Genomic DNA, 22,345 nt, shown 5'->3' on the forward strand with positions numbered 1-22,345 from the left:
TTTCCACATCAAAACGGTTGGCATGGACGGAAACATTGCATTGGGGAACCATTTTGTGATAAAAAACTAGTTCAAAAGAGAAAGAAATGAAAACCTAGGATTTTGGGAATGCAAATAGTCAAAGGTGTGTGTAAAAGAGTAGAAACCGACTAAGGGTGAAAATTCGACAATGAATCGATGCGTTCGAAGACCCAATCGAGTCTTGGAATGGACAGCCAGTCATTCCTTGGTGTTCAGCCTAAGCCTAAGTGAGAGTTTGAAAAGGAGAAAATGAGCCTCAACGGGCCATTAAACAGCATTTCCGCCGCTACCAGTCGGTCGGCTCGACAACTTCGATCAACCGGCAGTGACCGCCTAGTCTTTGGTAACTCTGGTGAGTTTTGCCTAATCTATTGGCAGCCACCAGTGATTGATCGACAGTGTATGCTGAGTAATCCAGCTTGTATGCCTTGCATCCCTTCTTATATATTTGCACCTTGATTGTAAGACCCTATATTGTGCATCATATCAATGTTGTGATTGAATGGAGTTGATGATTTTAAACTCCTTGGATAGGAATTTAGATGTCACGAAGGGTGACCCGTTCCCAAGGGAGCCCTCTCCCTCTGAATCAAAGGGAAGGACCACCCAATCCAGCTACCCTTGTACATCCACTGTGCCACTTGCCAACCTGGAAGCACTGCCAATGCTCACGGCATGGGATGTTGCCATTATGATGGGAGATATGATGCATATGCTCCAAATGCAACAACAATAGTTTATGGAGAAAATGAATGCTTAATTTGCAGCAACAACTCAAGCTAGAAATGTGCCACCAGTCCCTCCTGTACCTCAATACCCAAATGTGGCCTAGGTGTGGACTAACATAGCCAAATTGATGTAGAAGTTCCAAAAGCTAAGGCCCCCATACTTTTCTGGAATCAGCCAAGACCCTCTCTTACCTGTCAAATGGGTCCGTAGCATGGAGAAAGCTTTCACGGTATTGACATACATGTTAGAATTGATCCAAAAAAGCTGATATCCATCGGATATCAATTGCAAAATGAAGTCGATGCTTGGTGGAAGGCCACTCAACTGGTGTTGACAGCCACACATCCTAACCCCATCTGGGAAAACTTTAGAGATGCCTTCTTTGGGAACTATTTTGTCGAGAGCGTTCGTGACTGTAAGGAAGCGGAATTTATGGAGTTAGTGCAAGGATCAAAGTTTATTTTGGAATACCAGCAAAAATTTGAAGATTTCTTCTACTTTGCACCGAAGCATATGAAAGTGGATAGAATCATAGCCAAGAGGTTTGAGAAAAGTCTGAGGCCAGGAATTAGTGCAGTGCTTGTGGCCCATTGGCTACAAACTTATGCTGAAGTTGTCTAAGTGGCAAAGTTCGTAGAGGACTATAAAGGGACAACTATACAGCACAACACGGGTCTGACAAGAGGCCAATGCTAGCACAAGGATTTCGAGGATTCAACAAGGTGTTCAGGGTGCCATACTTTAACCTTACACCTGTGCAATACAAGAAACCAGAAGCAAGCCAAGCTCCCCAAGCACCACTGCCCACAGTACCAGCTCGGTCGGTAAGGCTAAATACCTGTTGCTTCACCAACAATCAGATGGGTCACTTGTCTAGGACCTGCCCCGAGCGTAGGACAAGAGATGCACCCCCTATGCGGCCTCCTAAGCAACAACCAGATCCGCCTGCTATCCATTGCCCACAGCTATAGCAAGGCCAAAGGCCTCAGGGACATGTTTACGCGGTGACATCAGAGGACGTCGAGGCGAGCACTAGTGTGGTTACATGTATAATCACCTAACTATCCAATGCATATGCATGAACTCATGTTTATTTTCATGCTAAGAGAATGTTTTGTTACATGCACTCTACCCATCTCTTGTATACCTGCTCAAGTATTATTTAATTATGGGGCATCCCGCTCCTTTATGTCACCTAAGTTTGCTAGTAGGATGAGGAGACCACCTAATGATTTGATTCATGGTTTGTCCGTTAGCACTCCAACTGGGAGCATTGTGGATGTGGATTTAGTTTATGAGCCTTGTGCAGTACATATTGAGGGTAGAGAGATGATCGCCCACTTACTTGAGTTAGACATTATGAACTTTGAAGTGATCTTAGGCATGGACTGGTTGCCCGCCTATAGGGCTCATGTAGATTGTGCCGAGAAGAAGATATTGTTTAGACCCCGACATGGTGATGAATACATTTATGAGGAGGACAAGATGAAGAAGCCCAAGAGTTTGATCATATCCGCCCTATAGGCGAAGAGGTTGATAGACCAAGGGTGTCAAGGCTACTTAGTCACAATGATGGACACCGAAGCCAAGGTGAAAATTTATCAAAATTGAAGATAGTAAAGGATTTCCCGGATGTGTTTCTGGATGACTTAACCGAACTACCATCGGAATGGGAGACGGAGTTCATGATTGATTTGATTCCCGGATCAACACCAGTGTCAAAGGCTGCCCACTAAAATGAAGGAGTTACAAGTGTAGTTGTAAAACCTTTAAAAGAAAGGGTTCATCAGACCTAGCGTGTCTCCTTAGGGAGCATTGGTGTTGTTTGTTAAGATGAAGGATGAGAGCATTATAATGTGTATCAATTACCGTGATCTTATTAATCTCACCATCAAGAATAGGTACCCACTACCTAGAAAATATGACCTATTTGATCAGCTGAAAGGAGCACAAGTATTTTTAAAGATTGACCTGAGATCTGGCTACCATCAGCTCAAGATCAAGGAAGGTGATGTGAGTAAGACAGCTTTTGGAACCCGTTATGGAAACTATGAGTTCTAAGTGATGTCCTTAATTTGGGTTGATCAATGCACCAGTTGCATTCATGGATTTAATGAAAGGGATATTTCATGACATGCTAGATAAGTTTGTTATAGTATTTATTGATGATATTTTAATATACCCTAAGAGTGATAAGGAGCATGCAGAGCACCTAAAGCTAGTGTTGTAACGGTTGAGAGAGAAGTAACTTTTCGCAAAATTCAGCAACATCAAATTTGGGCTTACCTAGATTGCATTTTTGGGACATGTAGTCACAAATAGTGATATTGAGGTTTACCCAGGGAAAGTAAAGGCGGTATTAGACTGGGAAGCGCCAAGGAATGTAAGTGAGATTCGTAGTTTTCTGGGACTGGCTGGATACTACAGAAGATTCATAGAGAATTCTCACATATATCATCTCCCATGACTCGACTGACCATAAAAGGAGTGAAATTTGAATGGTCTGAGGCTTGTGAAAAGACCTTCCAAGAATTGAAGTAGAGATTGGTCACAACCCTGGTGTTGATTATCCTGACCGGTACCAGTGGGTTAAAAGTATATAGTGATGCTTCAAAGATGGGTTTGGGTTGTGTGCTTATGCAAAATGGCAAGGTTGTTGATTATGCATCTCGACAATTGAAAGATTATGAAATTAGCTGCCCTACTCATGACCTTGAGTTGGCAATGGTGATATTTGCCTTCAAAATTTGGCGATACTACTTCTATGGAGAAAAAAGTGAGATCTACAGTGAACACAAAAGCCTTAAATATTTCTTCACCCAAAAAGATCTTAATATGAGACATAGGCAATGGTTAGAACTGATGAAGGATTTTGACTGCACCATTCACTACCATCCAGCCAAGGCCAATGTAGTAGCTGATGCACTCAGCAAGATATCACAAACATTATCTCTAGCATCTTTGGACATTAGCGAGAGGCTTATTGAAGAAGCCAGGAGATTTGACTTTGAGCTGCTGATTGAAGGTACCACCATTACACTGGCAGCGTTGGTGGTACAGTCGTCCTTTCGGGAAAGGATTATTGCAACCCAATCTTTAGATCCAGAATTGCAAAAGGTTATGGATAACATTTGGGAAGAGAAGCGGCAGTAAGAAGATTTCATCATGACCGAGGATGGGATTCTCAAATTCAAGGACAGATTGCGTGTACCCGTAGATGATGAGTTGATGGGCATTATTTTGAAGGAAGCATATAGTTCTCCTTATTCCTTTCATCTGGACATCACAAAAATATACAAGGATTTGAAATAGATATATTGGTGGATGGGTAAGAAGGCGGATGTGGCTATACATGCGTTAAAATGTTTGATCTGTCAACAAGTTAAAGCAGAATGGCATAGGCCACAAGGTTTGCTACAATCATTACCTATCCTTGAATGGAAGTGGGACGTCACAATAGAATTTATGATTGGACTACCTTGTACCACTAGAGGTATGGATGCCATTTAGGTGATTGTTGACCGTCTAACCAAGACAACGCACTTCATCCCAATCAAAGTGATATTTTCGATGGACAAACTAGCCAAATTGTATGTGGATAATGTACTACGCCTTCATGGTGTCCCAATTAGTATTATCTTTGACCACGATGTCATATTTACGTCCAAGTTCTGGGTTGGATTTCAGAAGGCCATGGGTACATTGTTGAACTTCAACACAACATTTCACCCATAGATAGATGGGCAGTCAAAGAGGACTATTCAGACCCTGGAGAATATGCTCAGGGTTTGTGCGATAAACCTGAAGGGTAGCTGGGATGAGCATATTTCACTCAGAATTCATCTACAACAACTACAAAGCTACCATTGGCATGACACCATATGAGACACAATAAGGTAAGAAGTGTCAGAAACCTCTGTATTGGGATGAGGTCGACGAGCGGTGTATTCTGGGCCTGGAATTGATACAAGCCACTTTATGAGAAAGTGGATTTGATTAGAGACAGAATCAAGGTAGTACAGTCCAAGCAGAAGAGCTATGGTTACTTAAGGCGTAAGGATCTAGAGTTTGATATTGGTGATAAAGTGTTCTTACGGGTGTCGTCGACCAAGGGGGTAATGCGGTTCAGTAAGAAGGGTAGGTTGAGCCCCCGATTTAATGGACCATATGAGATCCTAGCTAGGATTAGACCAGTGTCTTATAGGTTGGCAATACCCCCATCACTGGTAGGAGTTCATGATGTTTCCCATGTGTTAATGCTATGTAAGTACATACCCAACAAAACACATGTTTTGACTCAAATCCACCCGAGCTTGCCTCTGATATGACTTATAAGGAGATGCATGTGGAAATCATGTACCATAAAGAGCACAGTCTCTGAAATTGTACCATCTCATTTGTAAAGGTGCGGTAAAGCAATCACTCTGAACGAGAGGATGAGATGCGGACATAATACTCTCACTTTTTCGGCTCCTTAGGTATGTTGAATTTCGAGGATGAAATTTCTTTTAATAGGGAGGAATGTTACATCTGGACCTCAAACCTAAACTAATTTTGGACTTGTGTGTAGGTACTGCTCCTACAGTTGTCAACACTGGTGATTTTGAACAGCAACAGTTGATTCAAGTTGACTGATGGTAAGCACACCAACCTTCCTGTTTGGACACATAATTTCACATGTTGGGCATCACACTTTAGAGTGCTTAATCAGTGATAAAACTGTTGAGGAGAAGTCCCCATAACTCCATCATCTATCAAAGATGATACCAATGTTTTGATGATAACAAATAAACCAAATTGGACTAACTCTTGTTTAAAGATGCATAGATAAGAGCATGACACCAAGTGAGGGAGAGCACTCAATTCAAGAGATTGATGTTCAAAGCAAATTGAACCGTTGTCCAATCTTTCAAGATAAATTTTGAAGACAAAGATCAAGACAAGTTAGAGGAACTCACATTGAAGACATTCATATAAAGAAGTGAAGTTCAAGACTTGAAGAAGATTGAAGACTTAGAATTGTACTAAGTTGTAAAATCATATTTAAAGTCACAATTAATGTAATGCACAAACACACGCATACATTCATATAGAATGACTTTAGGAGGTTAAAATTAACCCCAATTCATGTGACCAAACTCATTTGGAATTCCCTAAGTTAGTCCAACAAAGGACTTAACTTAATTCAGTAGAAATTTGTTGATCCAGTATACCGGATCAGTTGTGGTCTCAGGAGAATGCCTGCAGTAGCCTTTCAGCATATGCCGGATTGTGGTCCAACATACCGGATCAATTACTGCCTTGCTTTACCCTGATCTAGCATACCGGATCATGATATAACCGTTGAAAACATGACCGTTGAATCAAGGCTATTTTAAGAAGTTTGGTGAACCGGCATACCGGATTAGGAACCGGTATACCGGATTATGTCTATCTAATGAATCCGATCTTAAGATAGATTCCTAATTAGTTTGAGCTGCCTAGCCCATAAATAGTCACTTGTTTATACTCTAATTACTACTAATCATCATCATTAAGAGCCTTCATTACAAGCTCCAATTGTAATAACCTCAAGTGAGCATTCAAGCACACTCTCTCACAAGCTCCTTCAATTCACTTAGCATTAAGTTTCAAGTTGAAAGGTAGCATACACTACTAAGGTTGAGGTAACTCCTTTAATACCCTTTATTTAAATGATAGTTTGAGTTCTTTTGCTCAGAATCAAGAGTAGTTTGAGTCCGTTTGCTCGAAATCAAGAGTACTTAGTTGTGTGAGTCATCTTTCTCTTAATCAAGATTTGTACGAGTTTTCTTGCTCATTCTCAAGATTGTTTTTAGTGGAATTCTCTTTAAGATGAGAGGAGTGGATGTAAGAAAGTTTGGGCCGAACCACTTTAAATCTCGGTCTTATCTTTGCAATTTATTTGTTTGATAGTGATAACATTTTTATTTTCGTAAAAATTTATACTTTCAACTACGTTCACCTATTCATCCTTAGGTGAATTCACATTTGGTATCAGAGAGGGAGCTCAAGACCTTGATTATTCTTAATCTTATTAAAAGTTCAAAGACTATGGGCTCCTCTGCAAATCGAAAGATTGAAGGGTACAATATTACTAGACCACCTTTCTTTGAAGGAAAATGATTTTCCTATTGAAAAAATCACTTCAAAAACTTTGTATGTGCTAATAACATTGATGCTTGGGAGGTCCATTGAAAATGGACCGAATGTCATAGACAAACCTGAAAAAGAATGGACTATCACTGAAAAAGAAAAAATCCAACTTAACTATGTAGCAATTAGCTATATTTAATGTGCTTTTGGAGAAAAGTACAATAGAACTTGCATGTGTGACTCCGCTAAGGAGATGTTTGATAAACTTATTGTGACCTATGAATGTACCTCGAAAGTCAAACAATCCAAAATAGATATGCTTGTAAATGAATATGAACTATTCAAAATGAAAAATGATGAAGATATCTATGCTATGCTTACTCGTTTTACTAACATTGTGAACAAGTTGAAAGATTTAGATAAGATCTATACAAATGGAAAAAATGTACAAAAGATCTTAAGATCCCTTACCAAGGAAGGAGACCCAAAATGACGACTATCAAAGAATCAAAAGATATCGACAAGTTGAGCCTAGATGGGCTTTTGGGATCACTCCAAACTCACGAAATGGAGCTCAAGCAAGACACCAAGGAAGATGAACCAAAAGAATCTAAGAAGAAGGTCTTCGCCTTCAAATCATGTTACGAAATTAGTGACGATGAAGAAGAACTATCTGATAACGAGATTGCATATCTCTCCAAGAAGTTTTCAAGGTTCCTTAAGAACATGGGTAAAACCTCATTCAACAAGAGGAGATTCTTTAAGGACCAAAAAGGTAAGAACATCTCTAAAAAAAATGTTGATTCCTCTTCAAAAGATATTATTTTCTTTCAGTGTAGAAAATCAGGACACTACAAGGGAGATTGTCCGAAAATGAAGAAATACAAAAAGACATACAAAGCCGAACACTCATTTGACTCAAGCGATGAAGAAGAGTAAACCAACTTGGCACTCATGGCTCTTGAAGATGAGAAAAACCAAAATAAGGTAACCCCTACATCTCCATCTCATAAGGATAAAGATTACATAGAATTAGAAGAAGCATTTGAGGATCTTTATCAAAGTAGCATGGAATTGGCAACCATAAAAAAGAATCTCTTAAAAGAGATCATTTCCCTTAAAGATCAAAACATGACTTTGATTTCTCAAATTAATGACTTGGAAGAAGAAAAAGAAAAGTTGTGTAAAGGCTTAGAATTTTTTACAAATGGTAAGAAGAACCTTGACATTTTACTTGGATCTTCATCCAAAGTACCTTTCAACAAGGAAGGGCTAGGCTATGATGTGAACAAGAGTTCAAATCCCAAAGAGTCAAATTTAAGTAAAATAGCAAGTAAGGGAGTAAAGAAGAACAACTATTGTAATTATTGCAAGAAGGGACATTCTCTTAAGGAATGTTATTCCAAGAAGAAAAATCCTCAAGTTAAGAACCCCAATCCCAAAGGGAAAACTCAAAATCCAAAAACCCCTTAAATTGTTGTATGCAATAACTGCAACAAAAATGGACATACAATTTGGGAATGCTATCATATGAATCAAGCATTTGGTTATCCTAGAAGACCTCATAATGGTCAAAATAGGAGAAGTCCTCTAAAGGTGCAAAAATCATCTAAGAACCAAGGATCATATAGAGTACCCCAAAACCAAAGACCTTGGAACCCCCAATCATAAAAAAATGGAAAATTTACGAAACACCCCCTAAAAATGGGTCGATACTCAGATCACCCCCTCATATTTGAAAATACTCAGATCACCCCCTGCATTAGAGCCCTATACTCAAATTAGACCCTACCGTTAGTTAACTGATGAAGTCAGCTAGTTAAATTTTTTAAAACCCTAAACTACCCTTGAGAAGAGGATAATTACTATTTTACCCTTAAATCTAAAAACCCAACATGTACTCTTTTTTTTTCTTAATTAAAATAAGGAATCGGAGAGGGAATATTCCCTCTCCTGGTTTTGACCAGAGATCCAGCATTTGCTGCAGGTGTTACTTAAAGCAAACAAAAAAATGAAGTAGATAGGGAAGTCGATTTGGGGTAAGGCTTTAGGAATTCAAGTCGCTGTAGGGTGGCGATTCTAACCCCAGAGTATGAAGGGAAAAGAAGAGTAGATGGAAGGAACAGTCCACAATCATTGAGGGGGACTGTTTGAGCGCAAAATAGGGGGTGGGGAACTCCATGGAAACATAAAATAACAGCAAGAAGAAGAAGAAACCAGATTCAGCTATAGGGATAATGGTAGAGACAACCCGAAGATGTAATAAAAGCTTTGATCCACAATAAACAAAATTCAAATTTTATTCTGAAATTCTGGTCTTAGAGTTTATCTGTTTATCATCTTATCCTTCCTCCACTTGTTATTTTTATCTTTGATGGAGTAGGTGGTACTTAAATGCAGATTGAACAACCAGAATTTCTGATCCACCAATTAATTCCCAAATCACTCTGATTTGCTTATACCACCCAAGAAATTTGAGCGAGTGAATACGAAAGAATCCCCGATAGGAAACTCAAATTGTAGTATGGGAGAATGCTTGGAACCAAAAAACACCTACTTTCTTCAACGAAGAACAGAACGACCATCGGAATAAACTAGCAAGGAAGCTTGGGACCACTGGATAACTTGAAAGTTGAAGATCAAAGAAGATAGATCGAAGCATTCAAGCTTCAGATTCCTGAAATAACAAAAGTTAAACTCAAGAAGATCGACCGTATCCTTCGCTTTACTTTGTTATTTTATTTCAAAACCCTAAGCCCTTTCTGGCCGAGACGCTTCTCTGTCGAAATTTGAAGACGAAGGTTGAAGAAAAAGGGTGTTTGTTTAAGAAGGTTGAAGAAGTAGTGAATGAAAGTTGAATTGGATTTTGGTTTTTATGTGTATCTTGCCAAGCAATCCTTGTAGGCCCTTCTCTTTCTTCTCTCCGGCCAACTTCTACTTGAGATTGAGTTGTAGGTGTGAGGAGGAGGTGGGATGGGGTATTTTAGGTTGAAGATGAAGGAAATGGTAGTATTATAAATTTAATTCTAATGATTTAGTACAAGGGTAAAATAATCCTTTTACACCAATAACTAACAGCAGACTAACACCGTTAGTGTAGAGGGGGTGATCTGAGTATTTTCAAATATGAGGGGGTGATCTGAGTATCGGCCCATTTTCAGGGGGTGTTTCGTAAATTTTCCTAAAAAAATTAGTATGGCAACCAAAAGGTAAATGGAAACCAAATGGTTTGGTAACTAAGAGGAAGCCTGCAGTAGCCTTCCAGCATACGCCAGATTGTAATCCAGCATACCAGATCAATTACTGCCTTATTTTACCCTAATCCAGCATACCAGATCATGATATAACCGTTGGAAACATGACCGTTGAATCAAGGCTATTTTAAGAAGTTTGGTGAACCAGCATACAGGATTAGGAACCGGTATACCGGATTATGTCTGTCTAATGAATCCGATCTTAAGACAGATTCCTAATTAGTTTGAGCTGCCTAGCCTATAAATAGGCACCCGTTTAAGCTCTAACTACTACTAATCACCATCATTAAGAGCCTTCATTACAAGCTCCAATTGCAATAGCCTCAAGTGAGCATTCAAGCACACTCTCTCATAAGCTCCTTCACTTCACTTAGCATTAAGCTTCAAGTTGAAAAGTAGTATACACTATTAAGATTGAGGTAACTCCTTCTATCCTTTATTTAAATGGTAGTTTGAGTCCTCTTGCTCGGAATTAAGAGTAGTTTGAGTCATCTTGCTCGAAATCAAGAGTAGTTGGTTGTTTGGGTCCTCTTGCTCTTAATCAAGATTTGTACAAGTTCTCTTTCTCATTCTCAAGATTGCTTTTAGTGGAATTCTCTCTAAGGTGAGAGGAGTGGATGTAAGCAAGTTTTGGCCGAACCACTATAAATCTCGGTGTTATCTTTGCAATTTATTTGTCTTATAGTGATAACATTTTTTACCAGCCCAAAATTTTTTTACGTTACTTCAATGATTGCATTGGAGCCATAGATGGTTCACACATCCTTGCATGGGTATCGGTTGACCAACATCTAGGATTCTACGATAGGTGGGGGAATATATCGTAGAATATCTTAGCTACCTATGAATTCAACATGAAGTATACAGATATACTTTCTGGATGGGAAGGTTCAGCATCAAAGATAGTTGTACCTCGAGATAAGTACTATCTTGTTGATGTTGGGTTTGCTAACAAAGTGGGCTTTCTTGAGATCATATCGCATGTTCGTTATCATTTAAAAGAGTGGTGACTCCGAACTTGCATCAGCTAAATAGCTAATGCGAAGGAATTATTTAACTTGAGGCATTCCAAATTGAGAAATGTAATTGAACGTTCATTTTCTCTATTGAACTCAAGATTCAAGATACTGAAAAATCAACCAGAATACCCTTTCAAGACGCAAACCAGGATTATATTAGCATGTGTTATGCTACATAATCATATTCTTAATAAAAATAGTGTTGAAGAAGAGGAGGAATTTTTTGCACAAGAGGAAATGCAAGATTCAATCAATGGTGAGGATGTGAATCCTAAAGAATTGGCAGTTGATGATTATATTGATGATGATGATGGAGGTAATAATAGTGTTGACATGAATCAATTCCGAGATGAGATGGCAGATAAAATGTGGGATGATTGGATTGGAGGTTACAGTGAGGAAGAAGAAGACAATTAGATTTTATATATGTGCTTTGTAAACATTTAATATGTGTCAGTGATGAAACAATTGGTTTGCCATGTATTTTGATGGTACAATGGGTTTGTTGAAACAATTGGTCAGTTATGTATTTTGGTGGTAAAATGGGTTTGTTATGTATGGATATTATGGACTTGGTGTTATGTATTTTGATGGTACAAAGGGTTCCTTCTTTCATTAATGGTATGTTATGTATATTGATGGTGCAATGGTTGGTTATGTATTTTTATGGTACAATGGGTTCCTTCTTTCATTCATGGAGTGATACTATACTACCTATTTGATGGTCTACTACTGCTGATTTGTTCTATTATGTCCAAATGAGGAGCTTTTGGGTGAAATGGCCAGGTGCTCCAGCCTGTTTCAAATACAGTTCTCTTGTCAAATCTCCCTTTCTTTAATACCATAGATAGATAGATAAGATAGAGAGAGAGATACAAATTCAACAGCATCTCTAGCAGCCAAAGCAAGGATATCAGAGCAAAGAAACAGTTGCAGCGCAGAAAAGTTCAAGAAGCTCTTTGGCAGACTCCACTACAGAAAAACCTCCAAGGGATGTATTGGCTGGGTCACTCCTCTCTGTTCCATTTCCTTCTAAGAGTACAGATCCATCAAAACTCCATAAACATAGCAAATACTCTGAAAAGTTACAAAAGAAAGCATTTTGGGTTTTGGATCAAAGAAGCTTAAAACTCACCTCTACCATGCAATCATGGAACAGTAAGCGAAGGAGCTTCCCAGGCAGGGTTTGGTCTAGGGATGATGCAGACCTTATTGTGTTTCTCACCATAAATTCTGCTGTTGGGGAGGAAGCTGCATAAAAATTAAAGGAGAAGGTAGGAGAACCTACGACCCAGAAGAGGGAAGTGAAGCTAGTAAGAAGTAGAAACTTGTAGAAGGTAATTTGCAGTCTCTGCTCCATTACCAGATGAAGGGTTTTTTAGAATGTGGAGAAGGAGGGTTTCTTTCTGCACTACTTGTTCCATGTTACTTTTTCTCTTCCCCTTGTCCTTTAATGCCTTCAAGTTGCACCATGTCACTAGAGATATTGTAGCATTGCACTAGGTAATTCATAGGCCAAAAAACTCATCCCTTGCTGCATTTGCAAAACCTGTGAAGAAACTCTGATTCAAACTCAGTCTTCATCTTCTGATCATCGGTGTTCCCGACCTGGATAGTTTGTCTATAGTATATTGTTGCTGTGAAGAAATCTTATAGTCAAGCTGTACAAAGCATTAGCATCCACCACTCTACATCCCTACACTCTTTGGAATTGTTGACTCTGCAAGAGTTGTCTCCTACTTTATTTAAAAGACTAAAAATTATTACTATAATGTCAAAGAACCAGTTTTGGCTACCCGTTATTCTGTCTATTAAAAGTTGAATGTTAGTATGGGCTTTCTAAAGCCACAAAGTATATGCAGCATTTTCACCACTACTTCTAACTGTGTATCTTACAAAATTAAATTGCTATTGTTAGTTAATTATGGATTTCACTAAGTATTTCTAAAAAAAATGTGCACTATAGTATCTAGACATCTATATTTCCAAGGTTATGTTATCATTGTACATGCAATGTTTTTGCCATTGACAGGTACACTTGCTCCCTTCAAATTACAAGTTCTATCATCATTGTATCCGTATTTTATTGTTTAGAATGCCAAGCAAAATTTAATCCACTCATAGCGCTTGCAGTAAAGACATTTTACATTAGGCTTACTGAAATCTGCCAAAATTTCTAGATGTAGAAGAAATCTACTTTGTTGAATTTTCTCATGCTATACAAGGGTTGCTAAGAAGAGAAGTCTTAATATCATCTCTAAAGCAAATAGTGAATACTGCACTACAACAGATATGGACCAACTTCAACTTTAATTGTTGCTTTTTAACAAAAAGTTTATAGTTGCTTCTTTGGATTATAGGTCTATATGGAGAGCACAGAATAGGTGTATGGACCATCTTCAACTTTAATTGTTGCTTTTCTTGACTGTGTTTAAGGATGTAGTTTCATTTCTTTCTTCTTATAATATTTTTATCATCACCAATTTCTTACTTTGCATCATGGTTATGAATAGATATGCTCTAGAAAATGAACTCCGAAACCCCCTCTCAGTCTAGGACACGAGGCATTGCATCATGGCCTAGTGAAATTTCCCACTTTTTTCTGGAGTGTCTCATAGTGCAACATAGAAATGGGAGAAGTGGAGACAATGGCCTCAGGAAAGACCAATAGCAAGCAATCTCCCTTAAGATAAAAGAACGCTTTCAGTCAACATATGAATGGGGAAGCAATGTAGAAACTACTACAGGATATGGAAAGCCAGGCTGAAAGCATTGTCTAACTTACAAAGGAATTTTGGATTAGGTTGGAATGTGATAGAGATGAGATTTGATACACCCTAGCATGTTTGGGCCGAGTTTAAGGTACAATTGTCTGATTGTTTTTCATATGACTAATCCAATAATTTAGATTTTTTAGTTTAATCATTCTGGTTTTCTCTTGTTTTTTCTCACAGAAAAAGGAGCAAAAATATTGGAGAGAGCATCGAATACTTCCCATTTACTTAGAAGTTACAGTTTGGTTAGGCAACGAAATTGCAAATGGGAATGAATCTGTACACCCAGCTGCAGCTGCTGCTGAAGAAATTGCTGGAACCGATAACTTGGTCCTTAGTGATGATGGGGAGTATCAAAATAAAGAAAATACTACTAACACTCCTGTTGGAAGTACCAGTTATAATCGTGGCAGACCTCATTCAATTGTTACAAGTAGGCCAGAGAAGAGAAAGAAGCAAGGAGCTGATAAAATTGCAAGTCCTTTAAAAGCTATCGTTGCAGCAATCATGAATATGGTGGAGAATGAGTCGCAAGTAGCTTTTGGGGATAAAGTTTGTGATGCAATTGATGCAATTCCAAACATTGACTTCAACAAGAAAGTCCTTGCCAAGTCATATTTTATGGAAAGGAAAAGCTTAGCCATCATCCTCTTACAAGCAAAAGAGGAATACAAGCTGAAATTATTGGATTTGTATATGCCTGGAACTGGGTGCATCAATGAAGACTGACGCTGAGATGGGGTGCTTTGGTTTTTATCATGTGTTGAACAATGTTTGGTTTTTAGGGCGTGTTTACCATTTGATGGTTTCAGAACTTGTTGGTATTGTCATATTTTTGGTTTACTTTAGACTTATCTTTTTATTAATATTTTTGTAGATTAAATAATTGACTGATCTACAAGAGAACATGTATTAATGGTTTCAACTAATATTTTGGTTACGTTTGTTTCTTAAACTGTGGACCTTCCACACTGAATTCTTATTATGTGTTAATTTTAAACTTTGAATAGATGGATAATAATGTGGCAAGGTGTGAAATTTGTGGTACTAAATACAAAATAATGACATTAAATACTGAGTGTAATCTAGCAAGAATGTTCTATAAGTGTTAATTACATAATGAGGTTTTTTTTTTTTTTTTTGGGTGGATGGATTACTTTAGAATGTATGATTGTGGAGAAGGACAAAGCAAGGTTCGCAGATCTACTAGTGGACCAGCAATAAGGCATGATTTTTTGTGTTTGTCCACATTCCACCGCAATATGAATCCATATACATTTTTGTCTTTCTTTTTTTTTAGATTCGTTTTGTATTGATAAATTATTCCCTTTAAAATTGTTCTATAATCAACAGTAACTTTTTGATTATTTTCAGGCAAAAAATCGTGGTTGTGAGATGTTTAAAATAATAGAAGAGGGAGAACCTTCGTCTCCTAACAACAAATCTGGGAATACCAAAGAAGTTCAAACCACAATCACATAATCACCACTTGCAGACACAAAATACATACAAGGTTACTTCAGGGGATCTATCAATGCTTCTCAATTTCAAACAAGGATATTGCAGCAACGTATAAAGGCATTGGAGGACGTTCTTGATGCTATTAAAAATCTTGACCTTGTCAAGTGATGATGTTTTGGAAGAGAAAAGTGGACGTCACAGTAGTATAAGAACTTTTTAATTATATTTTATTCATGTAATGGATGACGAGGACAGTTATTGGATAGGAACTCTATTAACTGCTATTTAAATTCAAGTTTAAACATTAGTTGAATGCAAATTTCTTCATTATTGTTTCATATTCTAGCCATATAGTAGCCAATGTGTTGACAGGATCTATCTGAACCAAACAGTTTTTCATACAGATTCAAGCTGAATCCAACTGACAGACTCAGGGAAACCAAACAGTTTTTCATACAGACAAGGATTTAAGTATCGGTATCGGGTATCGTATCGGTTGGGCGATTTTAAGAGACGTATCGTATCGTATCGTATCGGAGATACGTATCGATCGGTGTAGAAACGCATGAAAATGATCAAAATACACATGGAAATACACTTTTGGACAATAAAAACAATATAAACAAGCAATTTGTGTCATATATCATGCATATATACTAAGAATTGTGAATAATCAATAACCAGACAAGTGCGGCACATTGAAATTGTTATAAAAGATTAAAAGATGAAATTTCTTACATGTAAAGTCACTCAATTGCCATGAAGAATGTCGGGGTGGATCAAAGTCATGTCTGTAAGGGTCTTCAACAATAGGAGTGACTATTGTGATAGATTTTAGGGTAAATATATAATCTTCTTGGAATGTGATAGATCTATACATAATATAGTACATATATTATATACATTAGCATTTGTTTTAAATTTTAGAAGAAAATAAAAAAAAAAAAATCATTTTAAAGAAGCAATTTTCGGTTTTGGGTAAGAAATGCAAAGAAACATGGATTTTGAACTCAAATCTTTGTAAATGTATACAAAGAATGCAATACTAAGTTAGTTTAACATATTCCCTTTGAATCATAACAAAAAAAATACCAAAAATCAAAGATTTAAACAAAAGAATCAAGTTTTTTTCAAAAAACCAACCTTGCCCTTCAAGAACACCTTTTGATTTCGAATGTGGGCTGTTAGATGCAGCAAATGATGAGATTTCACCTCCTTTAGGATCGTTTTTGGCAAAGGAATCAAAGCCCTCAACAAATCTTTGGCAAAAACCAAGTTTAAAGATGTTTTTTCTGGTTTCTCAAAGCTGGAATCTTTTTTTCGCCACTGCTCCTGCTCGAGTTTTGTTTTGAGAAGACTTGGGCCCATGTGGTTTTAAGGCTGTAGCGTCACGATCGAGGCGTCTCGGTATGTATCGATATGTATCGGTCGATACATATCGATACATACCGAGACGTCTCGATACGCCTCCGATATGTATCGTTATTTCAAAAATAATAAAATACTGGTTTAAATCATGTCTCGTCTGTATCGATACGTATCGACCGTATCGTATCGTATCGATATGTATCGGTCGATACATACCGATACATTCGAGACATTTGCATTTAAAAAAAAAAAGATACGTCTCGACCTGTCTCGTCTCGGCCATGACCGATACCGAGACGTATCGGCCGAGACGATACGATACGCTCCGATACTTAATTCCTTGCATACAGATTCAAGTTGAATCCAACTGACAAACTCAGGGTAACCAAACAGTTAATCTGTCAAGACAACAGATCCACTGGTGCACCACCAATGGATTCCTCACCAATATCAACGCAACCACCACTTGGTTTAGCGAACCAAACATGTCCTAAAGGTCGAACCCTTTCCTAACTGTGAGTCATGCCTTCAAGGCAAAATGACCAAGAAATCCTTTATCAATAAAGGTGCTAGGGCCACAGATCTGTTAGAGTTGATATACACTAACAAGTGTGGAGCCATAACATTCAAGCTAGGTATGGATATGAATACTTTATAACCTTCACGGATGATTACTCAAGATATGGATATGTAGAGGGATTTGGTAATGGTTCCAATGCTTGGGTGATCAACCGGCTCCCTCTGTGAGCTGATTCTCAGCCTTAGGTTGTGATCAACCTAACAAACCTTAATAGAACCTGTTTATTTATGGGAATAAATTTCTAAAAGCCCTTTTCTCTCAGCCACATTACCAAAATCGTGGGAAGGAGTTGTAGAAGGAGAAAAAGGGAGGACATGGACGAGAAGAAGGAAGGAGGAGGAGGGGAGTGCAGCTGGTTCACTTCCTCTTGCCTTACATCACCAAGGTTTGCTTATTTCTTCCTATTCCTTCCAATTTCTTCTAATAGTTATTGGTTTGGGGATTTTCTTTGGAGAATTGATTGGGAAACCTAGTATACCTCTATATTAACCTACTTAGTGATCTATTTGGAGTTATAGACTCCATTCTACCTTCTCCTCCTATGTCATGGACTCATGGTTCACAGTACAGAAAGCCACTAGAGCCTCAGTATATCTTGTGAAACAAAAGATTCCCATCCAAGTAGAACACGGTGTTCCTCAGGACTCCATGACTCTACATGAAAGTACAAAGAGGTGAAGAGAGGTATTGGAACTCTTATAGATTCTTTTTCCATAAGCAAATACAAAAACTCAGGTTAAATAAACATAAATAGGTTATTGTGTTGGAAGGATAAGTGAGAAATGCGTACACATACCTGCGTATTAACTCATAGAATTTTCAGAGCAAATTCCTCAAACTGCAGGTATATGGAAAAAATAAAAGGACCCGATTAAAATTTAGAGATGACACACACACACACACACAGATTAAAATTCAGAGTACATGAATCTTTTATTTGTTTTCTGTATTACCTGTGATACAATACCAGAAATAAGAGAACCAGATTAGAGACGGTGGGAGAGAAGAGAGAAGAGAGAAGAGAGAAGAGGGAGAAAGAGGAGAAGAGAAAGAGAGCAAGCCGTAAGAGAGAAGACCTGCGTGAGAACTTCATGTTCTCTCGCAGGTTAATATGATTTATTTATATAAAACTTAACTGGACAGAATTGCCCTTACATAGTCGAAATATAAAAGACAGAAATATAAAGGACAGAAACAAAGGAATAAAGTAACTACACAAAGACCTATTTGCCCCATATAACTCACGACTTCAACACTCCCCCTCAAGCTGGAGCATATATGTCACCCATGCTCAGCTTGTTACAACAAGACCGGAAAGTAGGAGCAAATAAAGACTTTGTGAACACATCAGCAACCTGATCAGACGAAGAGACAAAAGGTGTCTCAACCAGCTTCTTCAACACGGCACTGCGAACAAAGTGACAATCCACTTCTATATGCTTAGTCCTCTCATGAAAGACGGGATTACTAGCAATATAGATGGCCGCCTGGTTGTCACAAAACATCTTCATTGGGGTTGGAATAGAAAAACCCATCTCAAGAAGGAGAGACCTAACCCACATCAGCTCTGCAGTGGTATGGGCCATGGCTCTATACTCAACTTCAGCACTAGACCTGGCAATCATGGTCTATTTCTTGCTCCGCCACGTAACCAAGTTTCCCCCAACAAAAGTGCAATATCCTGTAGTAGATCGACGGTCACTAGCAGAACCTACCCAATCAGCATCAGAATAAGCAACCAGCTCCATATGTTTATTTGGACGATAAATCAGTCCTTTCCCAAGGGCTCCCTTCAAATACCGAAGAACACGGATAGCTGCATCCCAATGATACTTGCAAGGGGCCTGCATGAACTGACTAAGAACCCCAACAGCATAGGAAATATTTGGCCTAGTGACTGTCAAATATAACAACTTCCCAATTAAGCTTCTGTAGGAATGAATATCTTTAAGACTCTCACCATCATCAAAACCAAGCTTGTGATTAGGGTCCATAGGAGTATCAACTGGTTTTGCAGCAAGCATACCAGTTTCAGTCAACAGATCTAGTACATATTTCCTTTGAGACAGGCTTATTGCTTTCTTGCTTCGGATAACCTCAATCCCAAGGAAGTAGTGAAGCTAGCCCAAATCTTTGGTCTGAAAGTGCTGCTGTAAGTAACTTTTCACTTCCTGGATCCCATTTTCATCATTTCCTGACACAATGATGTCATCAACATAAACCACTAGAACCACCAATTTCTCTCCTTGGCGGCGAACAAACACAGAATGGTCAGAGAAGCATTGAGTAAAACCAAATTGTGTGACAACAGAACTAAACTTCTCAAACCATGCACGTGGAGACTGTTTCAGCCCATAAATGGCTTTGTGCAGCCTACACACACGACCACTATTCTCCCCCAGAGCAACATAGCCCGGAGGTTGCTCCATATAGACCTCTTCAAGCTAGTCACCATAAAGAAAAGCATTCTTGATGTCTAACTGATACAACGGCCAAGCAAAATTCACAGCCAAAGAGATAATGATGCGAACAGAATTCAATCTAGGCACAAGAGAAAAAGTCTCAAAGTAGTCAACACCATAAGTTTGGGTATACCCTTTAGCTACCAGGCTGGCTTTAAGCCGCTCAACAGACCCATCGAAATGGTACTTAATAGTGTACACCCAACGACACCTAACTAGGTCTTTACCAGGAGGTAAATCCACCAACTCCCATGTATGTCGAGTCAGTAAAGCATCCATTTCCATATCCATGGCCTGTTTCCAGGCAGGACTATGAAGAGCCTCGGTGTGAGTGCGGGGAATAGTATATGAAGACAAAGAGGTAGCAAGACCATGGGGACAAGGAGGAAGATGAGATAAAGAAACAAATTGTTCAATAGGATAGGCAACGAGAGACTTTTGAGTACATGAACGTTTACCTTTCCAAGTAGCAATAGGCAAGGCATCAGGATCCGGATCAGCTGGTGCGACAGGAGGGACAGGTAGAGTAGGATCTCCACCAGAGGTTGAGACAGGTGCAGGAAGCGATGCGGATGGGCCAGGCTGATTCGGATGGAGTTGCCCAAAGTGCCTCTTGCGCCGGTACACCTGTAGTGGAGGAGTCATAGGGACAACGGCAGGAATAGGAGGAGCCTCAAACACAGCTAATGGATCACTAGATATAGTAGGGTTGTCAGAAAAATAGGATGTACCCTCGAAGAAGGTGACATCCGCACTCACAAATTGTCTGCGAGTGAGAGGGTCATAGCATCTATACCCCTTTTGGGTCCTAGAGTAACCCAAGAAGACACACTTGGTGGACCGAGGGTCCAACTTATCACCATGAAGATGGAGATTGTGAACAAAGCAAACACACCCAAAAACTCTAGGAGGCAAGCTAAAAGTCGAAACACCGGGAAATAAAATAGAGAAAGGGGATTTGTCACCAAGGACAGAAGAGGGCATGCGATTAATAAAAAAACACGAGGTAAGTACATCATCACACCAAAAATGTTTGGGCACCTGCATATGCAACATGAGGGCCTTGGCAACTTCAAGTAAGTGCCTATTTTTCCGTTCTGCAACTCCGTTCTGTTGAGGAGTATAGGAACAACTAGTCTGATGAATCATCCCAGTAGAAGCACAGTAAGAAGAGATCTCATTTTGAACAAACTCTAGAGCATTATCAGACCAAAAAATTTTAATAACAGCATTAAATTGAGTCTTTATTTCATTGCAAAAATTCTGAAAAACATTTAAAAAATCTGATTTATCCTGTAAAAGATATAGCCAAGTGGTCCGGGAATAATCATCCACAAAAGTGACAAAATAACGAAAACCATGTCTATTGCTAGCACGACAAGGACCCCACACATCTGAATGTACCAAGGAAAATAAAGACTCACTACGGGGCATAGAACGAGATGGAAAGGTAGCACGATGATGCTTACCCAACTCGCAACCCTCACACTCTAATTTATTCAAACTCTTAAACTGGGGAAAAACAATCTGTAATCTAGATAAAGATAAATGTCCCAGCCTACAATGCCATCGAAACGGAGACTCTCCACCAACAGAAGTAGCTGCAGCCGAAGCAGACGGGGCAGCGCCATACAAATAATATAGACCATCTTTCTCACACCCTCCACCAATCGTCTTCCTCGTGTGAAGATCCTGAAAAACACAGTAAGAGGGAAAGAAGGTTACCGAGCAGTTTAGATTTTTAGTAAGTTGGCTAACAGACAAAAGACTTAAAGGAAATTGAGGAACATGTAGAACTGAAGAAAGGGAAATATTCAAATTGAGAGATACAGTACCATGCCCGGTAACAGGAGTGGAGGAACCATTGGCCACAATAACAGGAGGTGTGTGAGAGTTAGAAAGATAGAACTAAAAACCGATGACTTACCAGTCATATGAGCGGAAGCCCCCGAATCAATGATCCAGGGTGTGGAAGTAGTAGAAAGGAGAGCGGCAGGAGTACCTGCATGAGCTAGGGTGGTAGTGGTGATGGAGGCCCCAGAAGTGGAAGTGGATGATTCCAGACTCTTGATGCGACGCATGAGTTGTTGCATCTCATCACGAAGGTTGGTAGAAGAATCTCCCACGGTCGAACCAGCTTTAGAATCGCTAGGTGCAGCAAAATCGGAACCATCTTCGGAGCGCATGATTGGCCAAGTTTTGAGCCCATTCGGGTTTCCCATGCTTGGACCAGCAAGTGTCAACAGTATGATTTGTCTTCCCACAATAAGAACATAAACGGGCTGCTTTGTCAATATGTCTCCGCAGAATTACGACCACCAAATCCGCGTCCTCCCCCTGAGCCACGGCCTCTACCGCGGCCTCTAGTAGTAGTGAAAGCAGAATTTTCCTTTGGATTGGTGTCGGGCTTGGAGCTAGAAGAAGCAATACGCTGCAATCGAGAAAAAGTGTCATTCAATGTAGGGACAGATTCCCCAGCAAGAATATGTCCTTTAACAGCCTTGAGACTAGGATTCAAACCAGCCAAAAATTTAGATACAAAGAATTCGTTTCTTTGAGACTT

Source organism: Telopea speciosissima, chromosome 10, assembly GCF_018873765.1.
Source record: "Telopea speciosissima isolate NSW1024214 ecotype Mountain lineage chromosome 10, Tspe_v1, whole genome shotgun sequence".
NCBI lineage: Eukaryota > Viridiplantae > Streptophyta > Magnoliopsida > Proteales > Proteaceae > Telopea > Telopea speciosissima.